Here is a 15673-nt window from a genome sequence, read left to right as displayed (position 1 = left end):
CGGCGAATAACGGCCTCTGGCTCATGTGGTATGGTTATGCCACCTGGGACCCGGAGCGATCCGTCTCCGCTCTGGCCATGTCGTTCGTACACATCAGTTCCCAGGTATAAAAAACTGGCTCGCTTTTCTACATAATTGACTATATACCTCCTGAAGTGCCTTGAATTGGGCGTATTACCCAACCATCTCCTCTCGCTACTTTTCATTTATCCCTGCTTAAAAGTCCCACTCGTTGTAGTCCGGCAGTCTGAGAGGGTCGAGCAGAGGAGGCGCCACAGGACCAGGGTCCGCCTGGCTGATCCCATGCCACCTTAGTGGGAAGGAATGGGAGGAGGGCCTATCAGGCTTCTATAGATATGCTCTACTCGCCAGGCGCCGGGGGAATGAAAGAATTCTCTAATATCTGTGTCGATTGGGGAGGGTTATGGTCCGGAGGGGAAAGTGTCTTGGGTGCAATGTCGGAACGAACGTATCGCTGGACCCCACAGTCTGGTGACGGGATGTTTCACTGCACCCAGCGACACGATGCCTGGGGGGTGGGAGGGGGGGGCGATGAAGGGGGGGGGTCCCGTATAATGCCGGCCCACGACATACCCTCGGTGGAGTAGACTCTTTACCAGAGCAGTCGACGTCACTCCCTCCTCGCTTCCGGAATCCACTCACATAGGGAGGGGGGCTCTGTCACAGAGAGCGTTTCCGAAACTATCTCTACTCTGGGCCATCAGAGGGTTTCATCACTGCGGGAAGCTTAGTTTTGATAATTGGCTTCTCTGCGCTACAATTAACCTGAGACCGCAGTATTATCCATGTGATTTGTAATTTTTTTTCGCCTTATGGCACTGATTACTTCTGCTGATACCTGTACGGACTGGTTGTGCTAGTGTTATTCCTGCTATGCCTTCCTGCTTGCCTCTGCTGGCTGTTTTGTGATCGTTAGCTCCGTGTAGCTTTGTTTTTCTGTCAGGATCTTCTATATCTTACTTATCACAACTCTAGTTGTGTTAAAGTGGATAAAATAATAACTTTAATTACCCACCATATTTCTGATATTGTCTATCGTAATTCAATCTAATCTGATTAATTTGATTGTTCTTTATTTTTAACAATCCACGAGTGCAGTGGCATCCTGCATCGCGTTATGGTGCACTCGTGTAGCCTTGTCATTTAGCGTTTCATTTGTGCCTATCGCGCTGTTTTTCTTTCGCATCCTTCTCGCTCTCGTTCGCTTCGGCTATTCTTGCGATCTCTCTCGGTTTTTCACATAAGTTCGATCAAACAAATGTGGTAAGTATCATTTTTCATGCAAGTTGGCAATGGTGAGTAATAACTTCTCCTTGCTATTGGTTGATTTGGCACTAGCTTGCCACATGTATCGCTTTATCTATCTGCTTGTCATGTGACGAGGATGTCACATGTGATAACTGCAGGGAAATAGGTTAGCTGCTGACAGAGAAGATTTCAGAATTAGAGACTTACGCATCCGAAAGTTTTTTTTTTTCCCAACTGTTACTCTGAGAGACAGTAAGAATCTGATGGGCTTCTTCCTAGATATGGAGTTCTTGGAATCTCCTGAAATGCGTCATAGACTGCAGGAGATCCCCCCAGGTCCTGTTACATTGATTCATGTTTCCCCCCTGGTTAACAGGGCACTATGCAGGCAGCCGGGCAACCTAAACTTATGGGTGACTGTGAGGTCGGCATCGTCTGGGTATCTAATAGGGTCTTGGACTCTCCTCTTTTGCTAGCAATTTTTTTTAAAATACAGTTGCTCCTTTTATACACATTAAGGTAGAAAAGGTTATTAGGAAAACAAGTTCTGAGAACCGACTGGTCTCTATATCTGAGGTCACACTCGCACCCAATAAAATTGAGAGTCAAACTCGGAAAATGCTGGCTAACTATTAGATGGCGACAGTTCAGCAGTCTGTAGAGGAAAAGGCAAAACTAGTAGGCTTATTTTTGTAAAGTTGCTTGGAACTTGAAAGTAACGGTATAATAGTAACCTATTTACAGGTACGAAGCAGCAACAAGCAAATTAAAAAGAACTGCTAAATATAACGATTTACTTTTTCGTCACCTTAAAGAAAGATAACATAACACTAACGACCCTTAGTTATTTATTCAATACAGTGGCTCTAAATTTAGCAGAAAAATAAAGGGGGATTTCAACAAGTGTTGACTATATTCCCAACCATTCCACAGCAGCGTAATAACTGACTTTAAATGAACATACGTTTACGCTTCTAATAAGTCCATACTATTCGCGAAGTGAATAAATTGTAACGTCATGCAGACTAATCAGCTCACAAGACGCATCACATCCAGAGAGCAGTGCACTATAGTATCGCTCTGAGAGGAAAAGTACCACTCATCTACTCTACTGATAGCATGGTAAGAAAGAAATTGTATTAAACTTAGTTTAAATCATCTAAACCATACAACATGTATGTTGACGACGGGCCTATTCCATGTAAGGCTCCTAAAAGAGGTTTATTTTTTTTTTGGTGCTTCCCAAGGAAGTCATTTTAAAGGAACAATGCCATGAAATGAGGCGGTATCACAGAGAACCCGTGAACACTTCGATCATAACACCCCGATGTAATTGTCTATCATCGTTAGACAGAATGGCATCTAGACGATCATATTAGTCTGGTTCTCCTCGAATATCTGCCTAGTAACGAGTGCACCAGTAGCCACCAGATACAGTCTGGGATGCCACGTGTCAGACGGTGCGAATGTCATCACTCGCAGGATCGAAGTCATGTATACCATGCGCCAAGTTATGGTGGATGCTAGCACACCTAGAAAGGACTCTCATGACAGCCCTGAGAAGACTAAGGCGGAGGACGCAGCGTACAATAGCTGTTTAGAGCCCCAGATACAGGGTTCCATCCGTGTAAAGACCTTGTCTCAGAACGTGACCAACCGGGAGGACAAGGGACAATAGGAAAACAGTATTATGATGTTCTGCACAATCTAGACTTTGCTGGCAGTCCTGGAATTGACACTGCTGGTTTCATTCTCGGTCAGAGGGAGAACTGGCCTCCGACGCGACTGATCGCTGCTTTCCCGCCTTCTGCGGCTATTTCTCCGCACCTAGTTTATGCTCCATTCATGTCACAGATGGAGTTTTGCGGTTCCGTGCCTGGCTGTCTTCCTCTGAGCGTGCTTGGGTTCTTAGGGGGCGGGACCACTTGTGCCGGAGATACTATTACTTCAGCGACAGCTGATTCGTGTGAGCTGATTGCAAAAGATTATCTGAACAGTATACGTACTTTCAAACTGAACGAACTGGCTAGCTTTGCTGATTGGATCTGGACATCACTAAATTCATATGCATGAACTGCCTGGCCTATAACTCGTTCATTTTGCCGTCATTACATACACACTGTTTGTCCTAATGTAATGTTGCTTCAGTTGGCTTTGAAACGCAATCTTTGTTTTTTAAGGCGGCTTATATAATAATAATAGGCGACCCTGTACGCCTCATTAACATCCAGCTATTACTAGTCATGGGCCCATGTTCTGCAGGGCTTCTGCTAAGTGCTTTGTTTTGCCTTGGTGAACATTTGCTGAGTCATGTGTTGTTTCTTTATCTTTGGACGCCTTCTGTTATTACGCCTGCCTTCGTTACGCGTACCAGGTTTGGCACTTTGGGGCTGTGGCCGTGGCCGCTCCAGGAACCTGAGTTGCAACTTAACGCCCTGCGTTAAATGGTAAAGATTTGGTATCCTGTAGCTGCTATGCATATAAAACCATTTTCTGGACTTGTTTTTTAGCATGCAGGAAAAAGTCAAATATTACCCTCATTCGGTTTTTTTGCCACTGCAGTTTGGTCAGTTTTTTTCAGTGTAAAATACTAATCATCAGAATCACTAGTTTTAAGCTATTCTATTTTATTTATTTTAATAAGGTTTGATCATATACACTTTATTAACACAGACCTGCACTACAATAAGATCACTCACATTTTTATTTAGTACTGAAAAACAACAGCTCTTCAGCATAAAAAGTGGATTTTCAATACACTGAAAACAAGTTTATTCAAAACACAGATATGTGTAATGCACTTTACACAGCCTGAAAAGTATTGTAAGTTATTTTGTTTTGTTTTTGGTTTCTCTGTCTTTTTCCCAGGATCTCAGTTGACTGTGGTGCTTAATCTTCATCTCATCCCACTTCATCTGACAAGGAAATCAAAAAGTCAAACTGTTGTTTCCAAATATTTGTAACAGTATTTCTCACCAACAAAATAAGAAATACACTACCAATCAAAGGTTTTTGAACAGTAAGATTTTTAATTTCTTTAAAGAAGTCTCTTCTGCTCATCAAGCGTGCATTTATTTGATCCAAAGTAAACACACATATATATATATATATATATTTATATTGCCATAATTTAATGACATTTATTGAACAAAAACTAATTCTTTTATTTTTCAAAATAAGCAGAAAAAGTGTTGGATTTGCTTAAGTGATTTTTTTGTTTTTACTTATTAAAACGATTTTGTTTCTGGATTTAAATTTTTTTTTTTGTTGAAGTTTTTGTGTCATTGCTGTGTGCCCTTTACCCCGTGTGTGGGGGAAAAGGCCCCCCTTCCCACCTCATGCATTAATAAGATTTTTAAACAAAATAAACCACTTGTATGATATTTTCACACAATATTTTTTAAACAAAATAAACCACTTGTATGATGTTTTTTGTAATTATATTTCAGAAAATTGATTGCACAGTGTGATATATTTCCTCCAGTTGTGTACTTACACTATCTCAAAAGTCCCTCCAAAGAGTTGTTTATTTCCAGAGAATTCCGACTTTTAAATAACGTTGCTGTCCAGGAAAAAAATATTCCGGCTCTCAGTGACGCGAATGTCCTGCCATCTCTACCTTTTTTTCCGGTGTAACCATGTTCCCACCACACGGAATATCAACAATGGTCAAATGCGAAGTGTGAGTCTATGTTTCACGCCGCGTGATGTTTTCGTTGTCTTTGTTATGATCACGCTACTCTTTGGCGAGTCTTGAAGTGCAGTAACACTAAGTTATATGCGCCCGTTGTACTAAGGTAAGATTTTATCACGTGTGGTACCGAGATGTATGGCAGTACAATTACATACATCGGATATGTGGTTGTTAAAATATATTTAGTCAATTACTTGCAAATGATCTTCAAAATTTACTTTTAGAACATTGTTTGAACACGTTAAACAACACGGCATTAACCATAAACTCTAACACGCACAACATTTAACCCCAACAAATCCTTTAACAAATAGCTGTAATTGTAAACTGACAATATAGTATCACATTTTCACCTTTCCGTGGCAGTTCATTAAGTGATGATGACAAAAATAATATCATCAAGATACAGGTAATACAAAAACTAATAATTACCTCATCCGTCTCATGATGCGGTTCTCCAATTAGATACATTGCTATGGTGAAAACGCATAAAAAACGCCCATCTCCCATCGTCAACCTGCCTTCATAGCGGCTCAGCGTCGCCCTTTGTTATTGTTGGAAACTGCGCCCTCTTGTTGGTCATTACAAAAGTCACATACTGGAGCTTTTATGTCAGTAGAAAAGTATATTCTGTTCTGCAGTGAAAGCACGTTTTTATCTTAAACGGTGGGCCTTTACCCATTGTACCCTATAAATAATATATATTTTAGCAAGATCTTTAAATTGATCAAACGGGTGATAGACAGTTACAGGTTACAAATATTTAATTTTGAGCGCACATCAGATTATGAAAATATTTCTGAAGGAATCATCGCGACGGAGGATTTGTGACTAAAAAATCACTTAATCAAAGGGAAAAACTTACATGTTAAAATGAAATAGAAAACATTTTAAATATAAACAAATATTTCAACATGTTTACTGTTTTTTGGTTGCGGACATTGGAACAACATAAATGCATGGCTGGTGAGCAGAAGATAACAGTGGAGAAACTAAAAATCCTTACTGTACAAAACCTTTTGACTGGTAGTGTATTTTAAAATGTAAGAAATATTGTAGATGTTTGTGTGTGTGTGTGTGTGTGTGTGTGTGTGTGTGTAAAAGTGTGCCAGCTTTGTTGTGTGCTGATATTGCTAAGGCATCTGTATTTTTTTATGGAGCAGTAAGAGTTATTCAGACATTAACATGTACAGAATAAATTAAATCACATAATATTTTTTTTTTCTTATTTACCTGCTATATACTTCAACCTCACACAAAATGAGAATTTTAAAAATCCCAGGTAGAACAATGTTGACATATCGTCCCTCAATATGCTTAAACGTATATGTTTCAGTGCCTCCATTTGGGATGGACCAAATTGTTGCAGCCCTATAAGCACAGAGAAATAAGGAAAAATTATGATGGCCTAGAGAGCTCAACGCACTGCAAATAGAAAAAAGCATCTGCAAAGTAATTAACCCTCTGGAGTCGATTAACGCGTATACGTATACATTTCTCCTGATAACCCCGAAAAGAACTTAAATTACACTTTCAGTTTTGATCGTACAGATAAGAGCAATGCATCAATCGAATCTGTAAAGGGTCTACTTTTTTTGTATACAGATATAATAACAACAAAACTTTGTGCATTTATAAAATAAAGATAACAAACAAACCATTTCGATCTCTTTACTAAACGTTTTGTTTATTAACATGCCAATAAAGCTTTGATTATACTGAGTAGAATTTTTTTCTGGAATGCAGTTTAAATGTAACATATACAATATTTCTAATTAATAGACCATTAATAATAATAATAATAATTCCTTACATTTATATAGTGCTTTTCTAGGCACTCAAAGCGCTTTACATTGTCAAGGGGTATCTCCTCATCCACCACCAGTGTGCAGCATCCACCTGGATGATGCAACGGCAGCCATATTGCGCCAGAACGCCCACCACACACCAGCTTATTGGTGGAGAGGAGACAGAGTGATGAAGCCAGTCAGCAGATATGGGGATTGTTAGGAGGCCATGATGGTCAGAGGCCAATGGGCGAATTAAGCCAGGATGCGGAGGTCACACCTCTACTCTTTTCGAAAGACATCCTTGGATTTTTAATGACCAACGAGAGTCAGGACCTCAATTTAAGGTCTCATCCGAAGGACAGTGCTTGTTGACAGTATAGTGTCCCCATCAAGTCAAGTCAAGTCAAGTCTGCTTTATTGTCAATTCTTCCACATGTACAGTACATACATACAGAGAATCGAAATTGCATTACTCTCGGACCCCAGCGGTGCATACAGATTAAACTAGCAGTAGAGGCCTACAATCTAGATCAAATATAAATATAAGATATAATATACAATAATGGATGTAAAATACTAGAAAAAATAAGTTAAAAAAGCAGCGCCCCCAAAAAGGGCCCCCCCAAAAAAAAACAAAAATGGGGGCAGATATGGGCAAACCGTGACAAACAGTGCGTAAAAAGTTTTAAGTGCAAAAAAAACGGTTATCTCTGATTTAAAGTGACAAAAGGGCTCGAGCAGTTAGTTTATTTAACTGACTGATAAGGTGGAGAATGACGTCAGTTTTTCCATGGTGAATGAGGTGTGAGGCAGACCAATACTGCACAAAGTGACTGGTGCATGTCATCATATGTTAGTGGGAGGGGGGTGGAAGGACCTGGGGATGTGGGATCTGGGGGGAGGGGTTCATAGTTTCAGTGGTGCCTGGGGCAGAAGAGGGACGGGGGGGCAAGGGTTCGCAGAGAGCTTTCAGCTTCCTTGCAGCCTGATGGATGAAGGCTGTCCTTCAAAATCTTCCTGGCATGGCCTGGAGACGCCGCATCCTCCCTGATGGCGCAGACTGAAGAAGCTGTGTGACGGGTGTGTGGGATCAACCGCGATGAGAGGGCTTTTGCGAGTGAGACAGATTCCCTAGATGACCTGGAGGAGGAGAAAGAGACCAAATGAGTCTTGCTCAGCTGCGCTCACTATGCAACGTTGCAGAGTCTTCCGGCAGGACTGCGTTGCAGGCGCAATAAACCACACAGTGGATGCAGCTAGTCAGAATTCTCTCGATGGGTGCCTCTGTAGAGAGTGTACAGATGGGGGGGGGCGCTGGCTCTCCCAGTTTGCGTGAGGAAGTAAGACGCTGTTGTTGGGGGAATTTCTTCTTGGCCAGTGCTGTGGGGTTGTCCGTCCGGAGAGTTGCCTCGGTGATGTGCCTCACGGCCTGGAACTTGGTGCTGCTCACTCTCCTCAACAGTCGCACGTTGATGGTCAGAGGAACATCGCTGAGTGTGCACCTCTCTCGCCTGAAGTCAACAACAATCTCCTCTGTCTTCTCCAAGTTCAGAGAGAGATTGTTGTTCACTGCACCACCCAACACCCGGCCAGCGGCTCACCATCGCCCTGTAGTTTGGTCATCCTTGTTGCTAATGAGACCCACCACAGGCGGTCATCCGCAAACTTAATAAAGATGGTTGGATTTGTGTGTGGTGTGCAGGTCTGGGTCTAGCAGAGTGAAGAGGAGGGGCTCTAAGCCACATCCTTGGGGGGCCCCCAGTGTTTCATGTGATGGTGCTGGATGTTTTGCGCTGCCGTCCCCATAATGCCTGTATGGTCTTCCATCCAGTTAAACTCGTTCCATCATCCAGTGTGCACAGCGAAGTGTTTATCCCCAACTCGACCAGTTTGGGAATGAGCTTTGAGGGATGATTTGTGTTGAATGCTGACTGAAGTCTATGACAGCATTCTGACTATGATTTTTTTTTTCACTGATGTGCTGGAGTGGAGGGTATTAGATGGATCTCTGTCGCCGTTGGATCGCTTGAAACTGTCTGGTCCAGGGAGGGGGGGAGGGCCCGAACTGATTGTGGTGCATGACTAGCCTTTCAAAGCCACTTCATGAGTATGGGAGTAAGTGCAACAGGACGGTCGTCATTGAAGCAGGATGGAGATGGCTTTCTCCGGGACTGGCATTATGGTGTTAGTTTTGAACATGTGGTAACACACAGCCTGACTAAGCGAGATGTTGAAAAATTGCTGTGAAGACATTAGTGAGTTCTGCTGCACAGTCTCCTCAGTACACGGCGCCCAGGAATGTTGTCATGAAACCCGGAGCTTTGCGTGCATTGTAAGCCTGCTGAAAGATCTCCTCACGGCTGTTGAGCGGGGTCATCGTCCTCACCTGGTATCCAGGCGGAGGTGGAGTCTTCTGTGCAGTTGGAGCTGTTTTGTGCCTCACAGCAAGCGAAGAAGGTGTTCAAGCTCGATCAGCGGAGAGGAGTTTGCTTGTAACGGGTCCGTGGTGGGGGCTTGTAGTCCATAATGTTCTGGATCCCCTGCCACAGGCCTCCAAGACGTGGTCTCGGCTGTCACACGAATTGATGGTCTATCCTCCTGAAGTTACTGTCTCTTTGCCTCGTCTGACGCCACTCGGATAGGTTTGCCCTGGCTGTTCTCAGGCCCAACATCATCTCCATCTCTGACTGCAGCTTTCCCGCATCGCCATGAGTCTGGAGACTCGCCCTGTCCCATTCCCACGACTTCTGGTTAGCCCGGCCAGTGTGATGGTTTTTGGTGGCCTGTTACAATCCTCAATACAATTGTGGAATGTAGGCAGTGACAATCTCTGACGTTACTCTGGAGTCAGTGGTGTATTGTAAGTGGCAAGCATGCTTATTCCAGTCATTTGTATCTCAAGCGGTCTTGACGAGCCGCTGACGAGCCTACCGGCCACACGTGAATCTGTTTCCGGAACTGGTTTGGCGACTTTAACTTATGCGATCTGTATTCAGGCCTTAGCATGACGAGTGAGGTGGTCGGAGGCACTGAGGTGGGGGGAGGGCTTTGTAAACTCCTCCTCTGTGTGGTGTGTAAAACAAAGTCTAACAGGTTTTATCTCTTGGTGGAAAATTCTGTGTTGGTGTATTTTGGAAAACACACTCTTTAAGTCAGCAATTGTTGGAAAAAAATTCCCAGCTATGATGAGAAAAGAGCATCAGGGTGTGCTGGTCTGCTGCCTCACGATGTGCGGTGAAGTTCATTAGTGCATCGTTCCTGCGTTTGCTCGGGGGAATTTAAACTGAAACCAGCAGTAGGGAAGTATATTCCCTCGGCAGAATAGGAATGGCAGGCACTTTAATAATCAGAAAACTAACAGCCAGCTGTGAGCCGATGATTGCAGGAGTCACAACAGCATCACGGCACCCACGAATCATTGATTATACACAAAGACAGCCACCGGCGGGTTTTCCTCTCTCCCGCGACGAGAAGAGCTCTGTCTGCGCGGATAGCACGGCATGTGGTCGAGCTGAATAGCGGCAGTCCGGAATGCTGTGCTGTTGCTAAGCCATGTTTCCATAAACACAAAGGACTGTAAGAGACCTGTTGTGTTATTGAGTTTGAACATAGTTGTATTGGGATGTAGTCCAGTTTAATTTCCAAAGAGCGTACTTAGCCAGGTCGATGGTGGAGAAAGATGGATTGGGTGTGGGTAGACCTGTTAAGGCCTAGGCCCGGATACCTCCGCGCTTACCCTCTCTTCTGCTTCCTATCATGCCGCTTGTTAGCACCAACCTCTTCTTTGGGCGAGATGCAGTATTTTAGGGTCGGTGTTAATGTAGGCCTCCAGGATCAAGGATGAGGGCCCTCAGCTGTTCCGCGGGTGCGACGGATGTTTACCTCTACAACTTCAGTTTTCTGCCCCGCATCCAGCAGCATAACTCATCTGAACTCGTGTTATGCGCACTAACGAGACACAGTAGCCTCGGATGAAGACGTACAAAAACAGTGAACTTGAGCTACTCGATCAAGACACAAAAAACACGGGAAAACACCGTCTTGTCGGGACAGAGAGACGCTGCTGCGTGTGCGACGCATACCCGCCATCTACAGCTTACACTAAAATGGGTTTCATTGAGGACATTAGTCATTCAGCGTAGTTTCCATTTGCACAATGAAAACACAACACGCTAAATTGTGGATCATCTCCCACGATGGGCAGTAAATCAAATAAATCCCTATATAAAGTCTCAAAACTTTTAATGGCATAATTGTCTCAGGCATTTGCATTTTGCATAATATATATGGTAGGCTATGCATATGCTAGCATAATTACACAAAACGTTTAACTAGGTTAAGTGATACACAAATGAAAAGGGGAAATAAGCATATATGACAATAAATATAAAAATATAGCCATAATTAATTAATGTAGTAATACTAATAATAATAATAATAATAATATAAAAATATTAAATTAAATGTTTAACATGTTAATAAAATGTATTTTTATCCTTTTTTGTTATAATCCCGTGTGTTGCTATGGTCAGGTGCAGGTTTGTTTTATGCCATTATGCATTAAACACATGGCCACAAGAAAAATATGTCGTGCCCTCAACATAAGAAGTCATGGCCACGAGAAATGGATGTTGTTCCTAGCATCTCTGAGGCTACTGACAATAAAGGGATGGACACCCGGGAACTCCCTGACAAACAATCTAATGGCCACAACATAATCACGTTTCGCACGAGTTATATGACGGTTCCCAGAAATTAATATCTCATGGTCACAACATATTATCACATTCCCATGAGTTGTAATATGATCCCACATATTATGTCATGGCCACAATAAAACTACATGAACTGACCATGTCACAATTAATATCTACCATAGACCTCAGTGTTCTTTAATATGCTTTTTTTATTCTCAAAACTGGGCAGCTGATTTTTGAACTGATTTACTGTTCTTTCTGATTTATTATGTTCTACACAAAGAGAAAATTCACCAATATTTGACTTGCTGAGGGTGCAAAATTTTGGGGTAACAAATCATCCCCTTTAACACAGAAAACAGTAATTTATTTTTAATGCCATCCATGACTTAAGGTACAAGTTTCAGTCATGTGATTAAACTTCATTATACACCTTAAAAATAAGCTTTTGCAATCTCACTAATGGTGTAAAAGTATTGGAATTGTTTATGGAAAATATGCAGTATGCAATGAAGTTAAATAATTAAGCAAGGAACTTGAGATGAAAAGTGTAGAGGAAAAACATGCAGTTTGAGAAAAAGGAACTGAATAAACTGCATAGGCCGGTGTGTGTAAGTGATGTCTGATTGCCAAATGGTTTGCTTGTGTGTTTTTGGTTATCTGGCTGTATGGTGCCAGAGAAAGGCTGTGGTTATGTGTCCTTTCAGCTCTGGCTTCAAACCCCTCACCACCTGAGAGAGCTGGATTCTGAGCACTACAACAACACCAGGAGATATCAGGAGTCAAGATGCTCTCCGAAAAACTGGGAGGATCCAAAATACAGGAATAGACAAACTCAAGTATGTTGAGCAGGAAGAGTCACACTGCTGTCTGTATGTATATGCAGGTTTAACTTGCATTGTGAGTTCCAAATGTCCCCACTAGGATAAGAAAACCTTTAAAACCAGCTACCCGGTGTGGAAACTAGCCAGTCTCTTCCCCAAGGAAAACTGAACTAATAAACAAACTAAATAATGTGTTAATTAATATGTATGAAATGCAAAAAAGTCTATGGAAAACACAATATACCAAAAATAAATGTGTGTGCATGTATACGTTTCTGATTGTTTCAAGATTTGACACTATATGTGTTTTGTAGTGTGGATCATGGAGGGGAGTTCAGGATTAAAGCAGGACTACACAAATGTATGTCAACACACACACACACACATTTAGTGATGTGTGTTGTTATAAATGTTGTCTCTTCTTGTGCTCAGATTTCTGTGATCTCACACTGGATCCAGTCACAGCCAACAAAACCTCATTCTGTCGGAAGGCTAACCGGAATGTGACATATGTGGAAGAGTATCAGGTATATCCGATATCATCCCGAAGAGATTTGGAAAGGCATTACTCAAGTTTGAGTGAAGAGAGAGTCTGTCTGGACGCTGGTACTGGGAGGCTGCTGACCGAGTGGAAAGGCGGAGATGTCAGTTGGAATCTAAAGGATAATTCAGAGGGAAAGGGAACGAGTGAGACGGCGGGGGGGGGGGCCTGTTTGCTTGGATCATACTAACGTCCTGGTGTCCTGTCATGCATCTAACTGGAAATTTTTTGTGTCTGGTACAACTTAGTCATGCCATGGACACAAGATGTCCTTTGAAGCTCTTTCAATAGACGAGTGGAAAGTCGTATGTGCGATGGGTCAGACGGCATTCTGTCCTCTACCGAGTGCTATGGACACTCACAAAACTCACACACATACGTTACATGAAACCATACAATTCACTGAAACCCTACTATGCTGGATTTGGCCTTTGTTAACTCCGCAGTTAACCAACAGTGTCTTTGGTCAGTCGGATACCAACACTGTGGGCAACAATAATAGGTTAGATGTGCAAATGCACACGTGAATGAAACCAATGACTCTCACTTTAGTACCTTTAACATTAACATTTTGCAGATATACTAATTGAACGTATTAACAAAATTTTGGTAGCTTTGCACACTAATCTGATTTCAAAATTTGGATAATTCGTTTCTTGACCAAGGAATCGGTATGATTTACTTTCAGATTTGCGTTGGAATAACGGCCTCGCTCTTCGGGTCCTTTTACAGGTTTATTGTCTCAAATTTCGTAAATCTAAAAACAAAAACAAAAAAAAACACAGTCAGTTTATGGCAACAGCCCTGACGTTGTGATGATAGTGATAACTCAGGTGCGAGGTCGATTGGTCAATGTGGGGTGAGGGGTGGGCCCCCTTTGCAAGTTTGCATTGTATGGGCAAGTGCGTATCTCAGGTACCTATTCACACTGTGTGACCACTATGCAGAATCTTCGAAGTACTACGAAATGCTTATTTTAATGCTTTTTTTGTTCGGATTCAGAGAAAAATGGCTTGTTCTGGACGAACTAAGTCTGGGGTTTGGTTTTTAAACATATTGTAATCGGTGTGGAACCTACGGTTAGAATGTCAGTTAAGATTGCAGAGTTTTTTCTTAAACTCCATTCTTTCACTTGGGCTGTAGGATATTGTCGGTTTACAACAATTGTGGTTATTCCAGTATCTGTGGTTTTGTTCGTCGTATGGGTGTACTTGTACTTTTTGTCACCCACCCTTTTTTCCTGTACCTTTTCGCTCTAAAGTCTTTGATTGTAGAATTGTTAGAATGACATTTCAGTTTCCTGGTGACACATGGCGCTGAACGGGGGGTCACTTGCTGAATGTGGCCAGGAAGATCTCATTTTCATTTTCTTTTGGCTCAATTTGACGTCTTTAAATATGGTCAACCCATAAGAAAAACCATTTTTTTTCAGCCTAGCTAATCTTGTTAGGTTGTTTGTTCAAGATTCCTTGAAAAATTGTTTGGAAGTTAGTTTTGAAACCAGTGTATTCTGTATACCAAAAGTGGTTTGAGTTCAGTTTTCCTCAGTTTCCGAAAGGGACAACCTTGGATTTGCCAGAATGAATGAAGTGACGGATCGCCATCCTTTTGGAGCTCAGATCAGTGAGGGTGTTGCTTTTCTTTTAATTTCGGTCTTTTGAGGACCGCAGGCACAGGCTGTGTATGCTTTTCAAACAGAAGGTTGCTCTACGGAGGCCTGCAATCGTACCTAGTTCAGGTCTTCCGGAGGCTTGTAGGCGCAGAGTCCGCCTTGGCCTTAAATGCTTAGAATGACTATGCTCTAGTTAAGTGAATGTGGCTACATCTACATATGTTCCCGCCCAACCATTCATGGCATGCAATACATCTTAATTAACAAACTAGTTTTGGAAAATAACTATGATATTACAAATTTTTTTATATTATTTGACTGTTCTATTAATGCTATAAAAAGAAAGGCACAGCCGTTATTACACTCGGAGTTTCCCAGCTTAGGGACAGACAGTATAACTATGGACGTTTAGCATTTTAGTGAGTAATTTACACCAAAAAAAACAGATAAACCTCTATCTTTTCATGTACAAAACCCATTGATTTTTTTCTTTATTTATATAAGAAATGCAGAGCAGACAGTATGCTCAGTTATTGTGTCATCATCATATTATTTTTATGAAATGGACAGGGGGACAAAGGGATTGTGGGGTGAATGAGGCGAAGGATAACAGTTAATACTAATAATAACAGTTATTTACATAGCTCCCTTTCAAACATAAAATGGAGTACAAATGATTTACATAATAAGAATAAAGGCATAAATAAACATTACACCCAATCAAATAAAAATCAAGCTTACAATATGTAACAATGTATGTAAAAACAATACAACACATTCAATAAAGCAGACATTTTCAGCTGTAAACTACCTTCAGATATTAGGGAAGCTAGCACAATCCGTAAATATTTTAAAAGGAACTTATTTTTAACTGGCCTTCAGGTAATGTTATTCCATAATTTAGGAACCTTAATGTACGAAGGCTGCTTTACCCAATTTTTTTCTTATAAAAACTCGGAACCTAAAGTAAACCTGTAGTGGAAGATCTTTAAGTTCTGTGACTGGAGTATAATTAACAGGAGAACTGGCAATATAATTTGGTCCCTGGCCATTACGGGCTTTGTACGCAATAAGGAGGACTTTATAATCGATTTAAAATTTTATAGGAAGTCAGTGCAAGTAGGTGTGGGGGGGGGTGCACTGTCCCCCTAGATGAGAGCAAATAAGGGATTTGTCTGAGCAATGAATAAAATATAAAAAATGAAAGATTAACATTTTCTATTTCATTTGTGTTATCTATTTTATT

The 15673-nt window shown here is 41.7% G+C and overlaps 2 long non-coding RNA genes across 2 annotated transcripts; one reads left to right on the top strand and one right to left on the bottom strand.

Annotated features, from left to right (window-relative positions):
• Nucleotides 1-3955: 3955 nt before the first annotated feature.
• On the bottom strand, nucleotides 3956-6332 carry LOC122136655. The gene is made up of 2 exons (XR_006154296.1): nucleotides 6197-6332; nucleotides 3956-4184 (listed from the first exon to the last, which is right to left on the bottom strand). It is a non-coding gene; the product is annotated as an uncharacterized LOC122136655 (long non-coding RNA).
• A 5910-nt stretch (nucleotides 6333-12242) lies between these two features.
• On the top strand, nucleotides 12243-12765 carry LOC122136656. Its single transcript, XR_006154297.1, has 3 exons — nucleotides 12243-12289; nucleotides 12589-12635; nucleotides 12707-12765. It is a non-coding gene; the product is annotated as an uncharacterized LOC122136656 (long non-coding RNA).
• The last annotated feature ends 2908 nt before the right edge of the window (nucleotides 12766-15673 follow it).

This window comes from Cyprinus carpio, chromosome B3, assembly GCF_018340385.1.
Source record: "Cyprinus carpio isolate SPL01 chromosome B3, ASM1834038v1, whole genome shotgun sequence".
NCBI classification, from domain to species: Eukaryota; Metazoa; Chordata; class Actinopteri; order Cypriniformes; family Cyprinidae; genus Cyprinus; species Cyprinus carpio.
The sequence above is the reverse complement of the archived record's forward strand: the minus strand, read 5'-3'. Positions and strand labels throughout refer to the sequence as shown.